This window comes from Octodon degus, unplaced genomic scaffold, assembly GCF_000260255.1.
Source record: "Octodon degus isolate 3935 unplaced genomic scaffold, OctDeg1.0 scaffold00114, whole genome shotgun sequence".
Taxonomy (NCBI): domain Eukaryota; kingdom Metazoa; phylum Chordata; class Mammalia; order Rodentia; family Octodontidae; genus Octodon; species Octodon degus.
In genome coordinates this window covers 3,851,968-3,866,807 of record NW_004524690.1, presented here as the reverse complement: position 1 = coordinate 3,866,807, position 14,840 = coordinate 3,851,968, and the positions used below count along the sequence as shown (strand labels likewise).

At 37.1% G+C, this 14,840-nt stretch overlaps 2 pseudogenes; one reads left to right on the top strand and one right to left on the bottom strand.

Moving 5' to 3' along the window:
* Positions 1 to 11,276: 11,276 nt before the first annotated feature.
* Positions 11,277 to 14,840, bottom strand: part of LOC101580931 — a 20,272-nt pseudogene continuing 16,708 nt past the window's right edge.
* LOC111812160 lies at positions 12,690 to 12,814 on the top strand (annotated as a pseudogene).

Sequence of the window (14,840 nt, the reverse complement as noted above, 5' to 3'; positions counted from 1 at the left end):
TGCTTACAATTTATCAAGGCTGGTCCAATTATCACTGCCTCCCCTGCAAGAGGTAAGAGTTCAAAGTAAAAATTGAGAAATCGTAACATGGTAAAAGAATTAAAGGAAAAAAATGTATAGGATTACTCAACAAATTCAGAAGAGCAGTTCATCAACGTCAAGACTCATTCTGTGAATTTTATAATTTTATCAAACTAGGAAATATGAATCTACTTATATATCTTTTATCTTAATTTGATAAAGGATATCAAACATTGAAGCAGACATCACAGGGTATAACATTAGGAGCTCTACCTTTGAGATTGGGAAACAGGCAAAAATAATTAATATTACCTTTTCTGTTCAATGATTCCTTTTAGGTCTTAGCCAATACAATAAGACAAAAAAAAAAAAAAGTCAAACTATTTGTAAATAATGTGATTTTTGCATGCGGACTATCTTATTTTTCTCATTGCTGAACTAAAATACCCAACATTCAAAATGAAAGGAGGAAAGGTTTTAGTTCACAGTTCTCAGAGGTTTCAGCCCATAGGTGGCTGATTCCAAGGCCGGGTGGTGGGTTAGTGTCAGAGGGCAGTAGGACAGCGAAGGAGCAAAGAAGCACCAAGCAAGAAGTGGCAAGAGCAGCTTCTTTTTGTCCCTGTGGGTTGCACACACACCTCGAACTCTGCCAAATGAATCAGTGGATTAATTTAGCAATCACATATTCTTAATCCCAGCATCACATACTCTAGATTCAGCTACCTCTGAAAAAGCCCCACCTATGACCACATGAGGCTTTGGAGGGGCATCTAGACACAAGCCTTAATACAGACCATCTAAAAGAATACAGATACATTGTTAGAACTTGTGAAGACATTTATTTATATTTGATTCAGTGTCAATTTAAAAATCTGATATATTCTACATGCAAAAAACTATAAAAATAATTCACAACTTACCATAAACACAATACCATAAAATTAGCAAATATTTAGAAATAAATATAAGATATTTAGGATGCATATAAACACCTGAAACATACTTTTTAGTCATTAATAATTAAATATGATTACATTTAAAACCTAAATGACTTGAATGAAAAACTAGGCCTAAAGATTTATTGTTTATTGATATATTCTGTTAATAGATTGTACTCAATATTATAAAGTGTTAATTCTCCCCAATATGATCCATAGGTTCCTTATAATCTGAATTAAAAGTCCAATAATTTTTGTTGCTATTAATAAGCTGATTTAAAAATACATGTGGGCATACAAAGAAGAAAAATAACCAAGCCCAGGGATGAGAGGAAATTATTTTGCCTTATAGAAAGACTTATGAACACAGTAAGAAAATTACAGTAATTACACTAAATGTGGTATAGGTATAAATGGATAAATTGATCATTGGAACATAATAGAGGGTCTTAAAACAGACAAGCATATATGTGGACACTTGTATAAATAGAGAGCTGGGAGAAAACAACAATTTCAATAAAAGCTAAGTATTTATACTAAGCTAATATTTATTGCTTAGTATACTGGATATCTGTTTCAAGAATAAAATAAAATAAAACTTCACTCTAACTTCACACTATATACAAAAATCAATTGTAAAAAAAAAAAGAAATACAAATGGCAAATAAATATATGAAAAAAATCAATTGTATGTGAATTGGCCTGTGTGAAAAGTAAAATGATAAAGCCTTTAGAAAATAACATTTCTTATGATCTGGGGCAAGGAAATATTTCTTAGGATGTAAAAAGCAAACAGTAAATAAGAAAGCTGATCAATTAGACGTCATTAACAAAAATTTTTGTTCATCAAAATATCTTATTGAGTTAGTTTTAAAAGCTTTAAAAGCTACATAAATAAAGAATATATCTGCCATGCACATAACTAACAAAGAAACTGTTTCCAGAATTTATGTAGGATTCCTACATATCAATAAGGAAAGACTAAAAACCTTGGCTAATCTCATTTTATGGAAGTTTAAAAATTTTAAAGATATTTCAGTAGTGAACAAACTCTTTTAAAGCTTAAATTTGCATAGCCGAATCTATGACACATTGACAAATACTGCAACATACAGATATAATAATTAAGAAATATTTCAGATGAAGTTTCTTATGTTCTTTACTCATTTTTTGAACTCTAGGTTACTTTTCAAATTTGCAAATTACTGCTAAGTACATACCAGCATTAAGTACATTAACATTCCTCGGAACAAATGTCAGAGTGAATACAAAACCTGTCCTCTTACCTAGAACATATGGTTTTAACAACAACAGTGATAATTTTTCATGTACCAGAGATGAACAGTTTGGCTTGTGTCTTTTTTTTTTATGAATTCAATCTGTTCCTGGTCCCAAGCTTGTGGTATGATTCTTTCTTTCTGAATGGCTCTCAAAAATGAAATGACAATCTGTAGATATTTCAGTTTACCACCAAGGGTACTAATTTTTTGGAAGACATGGGAACAGATGAAAGTATTTGGTTTTGGGAGTGGAAATTACAGATGGATAGAATCCCATTACAATGAAACTCACTGGCATTTTCTATTGAGCAATTAGCCCTTGCCTGAATGGAAAGGCTTCCCACCATGTCCTGGAGGAAACAAGGCAATGTGGGCTTTTATTTTTTCCAGAAAACAAGTATTTGTATTTCCAGCCTCTTTAAATTTCACACAGTTGTGTTTTTTTGCCAGAAAAGATTATTTTCCCCATCAAAGGCTGAGGCTCTGTGTGTGAGTGTGAATGTCTGTGTCAGCCCTGAACACTATGGATCTGTAATCCTAGAGCATTAATGTGAATATAAATATGAGACATTTTAGGGATGCTTTTTACACCATTAATTTGATTAAAAAATATTTTAAAATTCAATTAGTTTAATCTAATTTTAGTATGGCGGAAGCTGTATGCCATAAGATTGCATAGCAAAATGCTATAAATAATATAACTCATTTCAAGCAAGCGTCTGTAAATATGTGCGTACAATAAAAATCACCAGGTGTATTTTATTTTGGTAGATGTTGTCATTAGTTGAAAGTAGGCACACATGTAAGTAAAAATACTGAAGAATGCTTGCTTGTTTTATAAACCAGACCAAAATATTGACAGCATACCTCCTTTTTGTGAATGCTCTCAGACCTTTTAGAATAAAGCACACTTGCATACCATCAGTTATTCTGTGTACGTCCATTGATAAAGATTCATTTTTTGGCCAAATTTTAGTATACTTTCTTGTAAGATCCAGCTTTAGCAAAAGAATCCTAAGTCAGTTAGGGCTTTAGGGTTCCTAGAAAGCCCCTTCTTGGTGTCTGGTCCCTCGACATCTGATTGGGCTGTTGATGCCTCATGATCCGCCTGGCGATGCTGCATCGTCCTGGCTTGTCTTCAGCGAGGATCCTATTAACTCAGTTTAGCCAGAATCTTCTTTACCTCTAATGTTTCTTCTTAGTAATTTTCCATCCACTGTCCCTGACTCTACCCCATGGCTATAAATTCCTATTTGTCCATGCAGTAATTGGAGTCTGAGCCTATTGCAATGGCCTTATATTTATCTCAATAGTTCTGCACACTGTATGCCTTACCATGTTTTAACAAGAATTATTGGACAATGTTTTCTTTAACACATCATTAGTTTTACTTAGGCTTTAAAAGTTGGTACCCTGGGAGGGAGGTGTAGCTCAGTAGTGGAGGACTTTCCCAGCTTCTTCAAGGCCCTGGGTTCAACCCTAAAATTGCAAAGACCCTGCCCCCCTCAAAAAAAGCTGTAGACTATTATGCAGAAATACAAGGAGTATATGATTTATTTTCCATCATTGATGTGTTCTTCTTCTGAGACCTCCTTTCTATGTGTATAGTATGTTTGTGGGAGGGAGAGATAGGGCGTGCCAAGTAAAACAATCTCTTATGGTTTTAATACTCCTGTCCAGCTCAGTATTCAGGGGCTGAGAGTTTCCTCCTTTCTTTTATCTTCCACAAGCTGGTGTCTGAGTACATAGTAGTCCCCTCTTTCTGAGAACAGTCCATTGCCAAATCTCAGATCATTAGGCCCAATAGATATGAGGACCTGAAACTGCAGGTAGTAGCTACTCTGCATATGCTGTTTTTTCTCTATATATACAGATCGATGATAAAGTTTAATTTTTAAATTAGGCACAGGGAGATATTAACAATAGTAAAATGGAATAATTATAACAATATACCCTAATAAAAGTTTTATGAATATGGTATCCCTCACAGAATCTCTTGTACTGTACTCACCCTTTGTATGATGACCTGAGTTAAACTATGATGTCTTGTGATGAGATAAAAGTGGGGGGTCTTGTAGGCACTGAACTACAACATGAAGGTTACTTGAACACAGGCACTGAGATACCAGTGCGGTCAAATCAGATTTCATTGCATGACTCAGAACAGCATGCAACTTAAAAGTTATGAATTTATGGTCTCATAATTCTGGAATCAGGGTGTCAGCAAAGCCATCTTCCCTCCAAACTCTCTAGAAAGAAGCCTCTTGTGCTGCTGTAACAGAGTAATTTATAAATAGCACACATTTATTTCTTACAGTTCTGGAGACTGAGAAGTCCAAAGCCAAAGCATGGCTGCATCTGACAAGAACCTTCTTCATATGTTATGATATAGAATGTAGGAGAGCAACAGAGGACATGTAAGAAAAGACCAGACTTTAAAATAAATTTTTAAAAAATGTAAAGTAAAAAAGGATGAGAAAAATTAAAGTTTATTGAAAGTAAGCATTAATGTTTAATTATTTGACCAATTTTGCAAACTTATATCTATTAATCTAAACAACAGATTTGATGATGAAAATATGTACTATAACAACCATTGTTAAATTTTTATTCCTGTTTTGAAACTTTGTACCATTTGTATTGTCATTGTTACTTTGTTTTTCTCTTTGTTTCTGCTATTTGTTTTTACTCTTTAAGATAAAATTTTTAAAAATTGGGGGAGGGGCTGGCCAAATAGCTCAGCAGATTAAAGCACTTGCAAGCAGGCGCCGGGGGTTTCATCCCTGGGCCTGCTGTGCCAGCCCCACCCGTGGGGCACGCTGAGATGGAAATTGAGACTGGGCATGGTGGCGCATGCCCATAATCCCAGCTCTTAGGAGGCTGTAAGCAGGTGGATCACTACAAGTCTGATCTAATAGTGAGACCCTGAACACCCTGTAGACCCCTCCCTAAAATACTAAATAAATAAATAATTGGGGAAAAGAAGGCAAGAGAGAACTGAGCTTGCTTTTATAATACCTCATTCCCTCAGTGACAATGTTCATGAGGACAGAGCTATCAAGACCAACTCACCTTCTAGTGATCCTTCATTCAGCTCACCACTGTGGCACTAGGGGCTCTTTCTAATATTTGAACTTTGGGGGACTCTGTTGAACCACAGCATGATATTCCTTGGCTTGTGGCAGCTCACTTCCTGTTCCTGTCTCCAACATGGCCTTTTACAAGACCACCATTCATTGGACTTCTTCTAATGTAGTATGACCTTACCTTGGATAACTACGTCTGCAAAGACCCTATTCTAAGTCACATCCTGATCCTTGCATAGACTTAAATTAGGGGTCACATTATTTAACTCTGTAATGTTATAGGAAGTAACTAACTTTGGAGTCCAGGTTACCTGACTTTGCAGCCCACTTGTGGTTTTTGTGCTGGCTTAAGCCAAATATTAGATGCACTACTCCCATTACACAATGAAATTCACTAGGATCACTACTCCCATTATACAACTGATTCTGCTAGAATCACTATATTTTTATGCAATGAAATCCACTGAGATCAACAACTGTATGACTTGATGGGTTTGTCAGATCACAAGAAGCAGCTCTGGTTTTGGCATTAGTTGCTACCCCATGTGAGATGCTCAGTTTTTTACCAAAGCCCCCAGCACGACAGACTGTTTTTCAAGTAGTATATACCACTATGTGGTAGCCCTGGCCTTGCTTCAGAGCTCTAGGATTCTATCCTATAATTCTTCTATTGGGAGTTTCCAGAGACTTCAGATGGCACCATTCTTTCATAGAGAGCTCCAGGACTAAAGGATCTTCCAAGACATATGGCCTAAGCAGCAGGCCTCTTTGCACTATAGACTGAATCTGTTGTAAAGTTCTCCTTTACGCTGGTCCTTAGCCAAAGCTGGAAACGCTATAAGCCAGCCAATAAATTGGTGATAGTCATAGTCCCAAGCACAGAATATGTTGCTTTGAAAACCAAATACTTTTTTTTTTTTTTTTTTTTTTGCAGAGCCAGGGATTGAACTCAGGCCCTTGCATTTGCCAGGGAAGCGCTTATTCTACAGAGCCATCTCCCCGGTCCCCTGAAAACCAAATACTTAATAAGAATTGCATTTCTTTCCTGGTGTTCAGAAATGTAGGATGAGGTAACTTGTTCTTTACCTTGGAGAAGATATTACAACCTGCCCCAAGGTATAGTGCACTGGACTCTTAAAATCTTCACCATTGTCTCAGGTGCCTGAATCTTTAAAGTTTGTCTCTTACCCTCTTGAGCACATGTATCCTAGCAGGGTGTCTAGGATATTTATAATCTCTATCTTCTGAGGTATGGTTAACATGATGCCATCAATATACAGGAACAATAAATTGTTTTGTGTGATTCAGTGCATTGACATGTTTCTCTGACTATTCTAGGGCAGAAGCAGGAAAACTAACACAGTCCTGGGACAAGGCCTTGGATGTGTATTCTTGTTCATCTTTTTTTTTTTTGATACAGAAGTACTATTATTTATTCAATCACAATCATTTAGGGACATCTCTTGCTTTCAGTTTTTTTTAAAGAGAGTAAATAATAATGAAAAATTTAGAGATTTTCACTAAACAAGATGATAAGAATTCAACAATGGTTATTATACTGCATATTGTTGCCTCCAAGTAGTTCCTCAGATTACCAGATATAAGCATGCAAAATTGGTCCAAAAAATTAAAAAAATAAGAAAAAAATTTAAGCACTAACTGTTCCTTTCAATAGACCGGTAGAAATCAGCAGTATAATCATCCCAGCTGTATTGCAATGCAACGTGCTTCTAATCCTACTTGACTCTTTATATACATGGGTAATTTCCTTTCTTTTTCTCTACCATCTTGCAATGTCACCAAGGGGCACTTTGCCAGAGGCTGAGCAAATAGATTTATCCAATTTTGAACTTTCAGCCTCCAAAACCTCTTCATTTCCTACTACAGTAGCTGTTATTTCATAAATCATAGAATCAATGCACAGGCACTTCTGGCCGACAAGTATAGCCCTCCTGGTTATGAATTCTTGAACCAGGGCAAAGCCTACCGAGAGGAGTCTGCATGAGCCCCACTGTGTGATGGACATAGTAAGATAGTTCCTATGTATCTTACCCCTAGTAAGGTATACCTATAGACTCTGGCCTGTAGAGAATGACCACTATCAAGCTTCTACTATAGTCTTATCTCAACTGTCCCTCAAAGACCATGTGTTGAAAGGTATGGTCACTAGCCTATAGCACTAGTGGGAGGGTAAAACATTTAAAAAAATGGGGCCTCAGGGAAGAAAGCTAGGTTGTTGGGGTGTGTCCTTGAAGAGGATATTGGGACCTTGGTCCCTCCTTTTTCTCTCTTTCACTTCCTGGATGCCCTGAGGTGAGCAGCCTTCTCTGCCCCATGTTCCTGGCCATGTTATGTTGCCTCTTATGGACACTAAGGCAACAGGCCAAGTGACTATGCACTGAAATCATGACCCAAGATAGCACTTTCCTCCTAAGTGATTTACCTCAGATGTTTTGGTGCAGTGATGGAAAGCTGATGACATGGCTCTTCACCCATAAATCCTTTCTCACCTTCGTGACACATGCATCTTACATATGTATCTTCCAAGAAAAAGAATCAACTTGTGATTTTTCCATTATAGCATGGTCATTTATCTGAAATTTTTTATTCTTTCTTGCCCCACATTCTGCCATTATAGTTCTAGCAGCTCACCTCATTTAGTGAGGGTTATTAATTTTTCCCAGCTTTCAAGAGCCAGTTCAGCATATCGTAGCTATCCCTACTAAGATATCCAAACATGAGTCACAGGAAGTGCTTCCATGTAATTTTTTTTTCTCTTACCACTATGGCTTTCTCTTTTCCACTATTGTTAACCTCGTTGACTTTTAGATTCTTGCAATAGTTACCCAAATGGTCTTCCTTATTTTAATTTCTATTTTTTTCAGTGTAACTGTCATGTTGCTCTTTGAGTCTTTTTCCTAAAATTTCTCTTTCATGACATCATCACCCTGGCCAAAAACTTTAATGGTGCCCCATCATCTCTAAGTAGCAATGTCAAAATGTGTTTGTGCACAGGTCAACAGAAGTCTTTTGAGTATCCACCCTTATATGTGTATTTACTTACAAACTATGTGTACTTGCTACGGCATTAATATGGCTTGTTCCCACCCTGTTAAAGAATTCCTCAGTGTGACAGTGATAAGAGATCCTGTAGCCTTCAAGAAACATTTGGGCCAGGAGAGATTCCCCTCATGAATAGATTACTATTTTTCTCATGGGAGAGATTTCTCACTCCCATGAAGCTAGGCTGGCTACTGTGAGTGTGGGTCACTATAAAGCAATCATGGTGTCTCCCATCAGGTTCTGCTGCACGTGTGCTCCTGCACATTCCTGCTTCCCCTTTCTGTTTCCCTGATGTGATGTGATGTGGCCCTCACTAGAAACCAAGATCAGGATAGAACCCTACTTTTGGAACTCTATAACCATGAGCTAAAAATCTCTTTTCTTTATAAATAACCCAGTCTTGGATATTTTATTATAGCAAGAAAAAAAAGTAAGATAATATTCTTATCCATCCATATATTTAATTTAGTTAATGTGATAGATTATATTTAGATGTCCCCCCAAAGTCTCATGTGCTCAGAAGTGGCGCTTTCTGGAGCCAGCTGGATCTAGTGTGTGTGATAGTTGGATTAAAGGTGTGTGGTACTAAATTAGTTCACTGACTGGTGTGACATAGTTCTGGATGTAGATAATGAGAAAGCCCATCCTGAGGTAGCATCCGCCCAAAAGGCTTGCAGCCTGGATGGGCTCGTAGGGCAATGGTGGCCTGCTTTACTGCTTCACTGCCTCCTGTCTGCTGTGCCATGGACTGTTTCTTCTCTGTGATGCTGCTTTGTCACACCACCTTGTCTTGGTGTTAGCCAGTTATGACTAAAACCTCACAGACTGTGACCCCAAATAAATCTTTCTTTACTGAACTTGTAGGTATTGGGTACTGTGTCCCAGCGATGAGAAAATTAATTAAGACAGTTCAGCTTAACTTTTGGGGTTTTTTAAAAAATAAAAATAATTATAAATAGAATTTATTTTAGTTAATATTTTCCTAATTGCATACTAATAATTACTTAGTATGATTCATTTTAGGCAATTTAGTATAAGGAAAATATGAAAAAATCTGACTACAGGGGGTAGGGGGATTTATCCTTGCTGTGTGTGGTGTTGAACAATCACTGTGCACTACATTATAATTAAGTCTCCTAATCTTTGTATGTTGGAAACTCCTGCCTAACTCCAGATTTGTGAAACAAAAGGAAATGACATGGAGTGAAGTACTTCTAGAGTTCTAGTTCCTAAGATAGAATTCCAGAGGAGTGAAGTAAAGGTGCTCTGTCTTTTCATGCTGAATTTGAAGTAACAAAGTGTCTTTCTTATGAAAAGCAGCAGATAGGCAATGAAAAGAAATGGAAGGTTTAAGTAAGTCTTCTATTAGCTAAAATTTCATTTTGTTGTAGAGAAAACACAAACAAGGAAAAATGTTTTTAAAACATTTTAATCCTCATGTTTTCATAATTCTATAGTGTTATAACCAAGAATGATTGAAAACAGGAGAAGGAATTGCTGTCAAAGTCTACATAGTACAATGAAGTTCTGGTGAGTTTTGGGAATATAAATGTTAGCAGGTACATGAATACTTTTGTGCCTGTTGGCTATTAGATACAAGACTGTAAATTTCTACCTTGAGGAAGATTCTGATGATCTATAAAATGTCAAGTGATGCTGTCACAAATCCATGGTTCATATAAATCCCGTAAAGTTTATAGAACCTGCAGCACTTGTTATATAAATGATGAAAGAATATTTCCCTTTAAGTCTCCAGCTACTTGCACTTCAACTGATTGCAAATTAGACCGCGTAAGTGGTATCTGTAGTGTTGAAAAATAGTTCTCTCATCTAAGGAAAAATATAATGAGAATTGAGAAAAACAGAACAATACTTGTTATGGATGATTCTACCATAAATCCACTAGAGAATCTGTAACTATTTTAGCAGCTGTCTGTAGACCATTTCATCTTTTTAATTTAAACAATCATTCTAGTTTTAATTGACAAGTACAAGTTGTATACATATTTATATTGTGCAGCATGATGTTTTGATATATGTATATATTGTGAAATAGCTCAGTTAAGGTATTTAATATGTGCATTATCTTGCATGCCTATCATACAAATGCTTAACATCACCAGGTATAATGGCATATGCTTATAATCCCAGAACTATAGAAGACTGAGGAAGAAGGACTTCAAGTTTAAGTTCAGTCTGAGTAACTTAGTGAAACACTGTCTCAAAGTAAAAATAAAAAGGAATTGGAAATGTAGGTCAGTGTGAAGGCTGTGGGTTCAATCCCTGGTAGCACAGAAGCAAACAAGAAACCTTAAAATCTACTTTTAGCACTCTGCAATATAAAATACATTGGTATCAACTGTAGTCATCATATCTACAATAAATCTTTTGAATTTATTCTTCCTGTCTAACTAAAATTTGTACCCTTTGGCTAATATGTCTTTAATACCTCTACATCTATCCCTGGACACCACTTCTGTAGACCATTTTAAAACTTCCTTTTTCCTGACCTTCTTGTTTTCTTTAGTGACATAATGCTGAGAATACTAATTGTGGCTCTCAGCACCAATGTTAATTTTTCTTTTTTGGTTCTCCTTGCACCCTTTATTTAGAGTACAAGGCAATATTACAGTTTCAGGTCATTAACAAATTCCATGACTGACAATAAATATGAGTACTTATTTATAAATATGAGTACTCTGGAGTAAGTAGCTTTCCAGTTTAGGGGCAGGGGAGAGAATGGGTAGATCTGAGATCATCTCCCACCTTACTCAGTAAGCTACCAAAGGGTTTTGGCTTCAGCTTACTGAGGGCAAGAGGGGCTGCCGGTTCCTGGGTATCTGTGTTATCTATGGTCTTCATTACAGCAAATCAGAATCTCCAATTTTTCAAATGAATTCTGGCAGGAGAAAAATCCAGACTGACTTTTTAGCTGGATGACTACTACAAGTATCCTCTGTAAGCTGGCAAAATCTTTGGAGTGACTGGTGGAGCCAGGAGCCTTTCATGTGCTCCCAGTTATCACACAGCACATACAGGTGGGTAAGTGTCAGGTCTTCCAGACCCCTCGTGTGACTCCTCCAAGCCCACCTGTACATTTATGTAACATGCCTGTCATGGTTCCAGCTGCCATGGTGTTCAGGTCATCTTCTGCAACTCGTGTTTTCTGAATGATAACACCAAATGCACTATGGCGCAAAACCAGAGAAACTGGAGTACTGGCCCATGGTGCCCCTTGCCTAGTCGCCACATTCAAAATCTGCACATTTCTTGGTTTGGAACAGGCCATGTTCTGGGTTTCCCTCAATCCTAGCAGACTGTTCATTGCCCCAAATGGAGCCCCAGTCATGCAACATCCTCCAATGGTAAAGAAGGTAAACCTGCCCCGGGTTTTATTAGCTCCAGTCAGTAAAATAAACTTATCAGTATCCTGCACAAGATATTATGAATCCACATTCAAATAAGGAGATATACTGCGGGTGAGTAACCAGCTCCATTGGCTCAAAAAAAGCCAGCCAAGCCCCCCCTCCCCCGGTGGTTTTGCTGCTACTGCCCCCCACTGCCCTTTGTGGTGTGACAACAAACTTCTGTTCATCTCCTGCCACTGCCTCAGGCCAAGGAACAGAGCTCTGCAGTTGCTTCTAGGCAGCAGCTGGGAAACCCGTGTTACTACTGCCTCCTTCACACCACCAATGTTAATTTTGAAAATGATAATTATACTTGAGTGATCAATATATTGAAAGTTTACTACACTTTCAGTTTTAGTATAGATTTCCATGCAAGAAATATTTTGGCACATTGTATGCCAGGACCATGTAGATATAAAACAAAGTTCTGACAGTTAGGAATTTCCCAATGCAGTGAAGAACACAGACAAAAAAGTCAATATTATTATATGATCTTATCTGATTGATGTAAAAACGGAACAGTGTGTCAGCACATAGAGAGATGGCTAATCAGACTGGCAGAATAAAAGTCTTCCTGGCTGAAATGATGCTTGAGCAGACTGTGCCAAAGGCAGTAGCCATCCAGGAGACAAGTAGGTGGCTAGAAGATGTTCTAGAGAAAGAAAACAGTGTGTCTGACGGCAGACAGTGTGCAACAGTAGCCCAAGAGCTGGAGACTAACTGTAATGCATTCTGGTGACATAATGGATGGAAACAGGCAAAGGGCAAGATAAGAAAGGGCTGTAAAACATAGTAAGGAATTTGGATAAAAAAGGAAGGGGACATGAAATCCTTTGCACAATAAAAAATAGTTCTGATAATATTGTAAGATATGGATTCAGAAATGGTCTCCAGCCCTTTGTGTAGTAGCAGTATCATAGCTGATGATGTTTATCTGAGGCACAATTATTTCTAATTAAAAACTTTTCCCAGAAATATTCTCCAAAAGAAGGAGACAATTGTGGAACATTGTTAGCAATGTTGAGCCTTCAACAGTCACTGGAAGCAAGGACAGAGGGTATGTGAAAGATATCTGGAGTCAGGTTAGCTGGCACGTGGGGGCCGTTCCAGTACTCTGGAGGCTAAAGCAGGGAGATTGCGAGCTTGAGCACAGTCTGAGAAAATTTGCAACTTAGCAATACCCTCTTTCAAAAAAACCAAAACCAAAAAAACGATGTAAAAATGAAAGGGTTGAGGGTAGTGGTGTATCTCTGATGGGTTCAGACCCCAGTACAAAAGAAGAAGAGGAGGGGCTAGGCAGATGGCTCAGTAGAATAAGTGCTTGCCTGGCAAGCGCAAGGGACTGAGTTCAATCCCTGATTCCTCCAAAAGAGAAAGGAGGAGGAAGGGAGTGGTTCCAGTCACGAGGAAGTGTGTACCTTACTATCCCTATTGTCACTTTTTGCCAAGTAAAATTTTATTTATCATCTACTCATATAGTTATCAAATATGATAATATGTTAAAATAAATCACATAAAATACAAATAGTAATATTTCATAGCTATTCTAGCCATGTGTGGTACATCTTTTTCTCTGTTAATGCCAGAGGCATTCTTCCAGCCCTGCTTGAGGAAAAGCCAGGAACCATATAAAGAAACTATTCCTGAGATTCCCCAGTGTAGAAATGAAATTTTATGTTATCGAAATGAACTCTAATATATGACTGAGTGGATCCTTCTGAGAGACATACTTTATAATGCTGTAATACAACTACTTTGTACTCACAAGCTCAGTCATTCAGGATTTTATATTTGTCATAATGTCAGAAATTACCCTGAGGTGTCCAGAGAGTAGCAATACTTTGAATATGATGGAAACCAACTCAGAATTCCAACAGTGTCACATAAACTTTAAGCCTAAATAATTGAGTGAGAAAAATACATTTTCAAAGGTTTATTTCATGAATTAAGTCCATAGAATTTCATATTAATCTCAGACAGAATGCTAAATCCAAAACTAGGATAAAAATATACTAAAATACAAGTCAAATGAAACTTAAAAACTCATTTGTTGTGGCATGTGTGTGTGTGTGTGTGTGTGTGTGTGTGTGTGTGCCTGTTCATGTGTTATGAGATGGTGGCAGTGGTGGTGGTGGTGGTGATGGTGTATATATGTGTATGCTGGCTTAGAGGAATATCTGCCCCGTGGCATATTCTGAGTCCAGATTGCCCTACAGCCAGAATGGCATATATGAACAGATGGTTGTTTCATTCCCTAAAAGATCTAAATGTTGGTACAGGGTTTCAGGATAAATCCTGAGGGTACTTGACTGACCTTATCAGATACAAAAGTTACATTTCTTGTTATACAAGTCTTGCTTTATCTTGATCTTAACCATCCAGCAGAAAAGTATAAAAACAAGATATATAAAGTAAAGCCATATTAATATGCTCTGTGAAAGGCTCAAGTCAACAGCTTCTGTGGATAACCCACTACTATTATGGACTGCTGGACTGTGTTGGATTGTTTTGCTGAATTCACGCATGTACAGTATTTAGATGCCAATAGAACACCCATCTCTGACATAACTAAACAAAAAAGGGGATACAAAGGAAGGACCATTTTGTATCTGTATATGCAGAATAGTTAGGATAGATATACAACTACTTTCGCTTAATTCAGTGAGAAGCAAGATTTGTACTAATAGTGTTTGGACAGGATATTCTGTCTGCATCTTGTACTATGGATAACCACTAAGAAGATAACAATGTACAATGTATTAATTATTGAAACTTTCCTATTAATCAGTTTTGAAACTGTCTCATTGATATTTGTTTCTCAATAAAATAAAATAAATTAAATGAATATAAATATTTTTTAGCTAGAATCCTTTTATGGTTTTTGGCTGGAAATAATAACCAATATTAGTAAAAACATTCTGTGAAATAGCATAAGTGTCCTAATCAGCATTGTTCCCAGAGTTATAAATGAAGAGATGTATAAAATCTGTGTTCTTCTTATCACACGTCTGAACTCCAGTTGTATAAAATCTGTGTTCTTCTTAT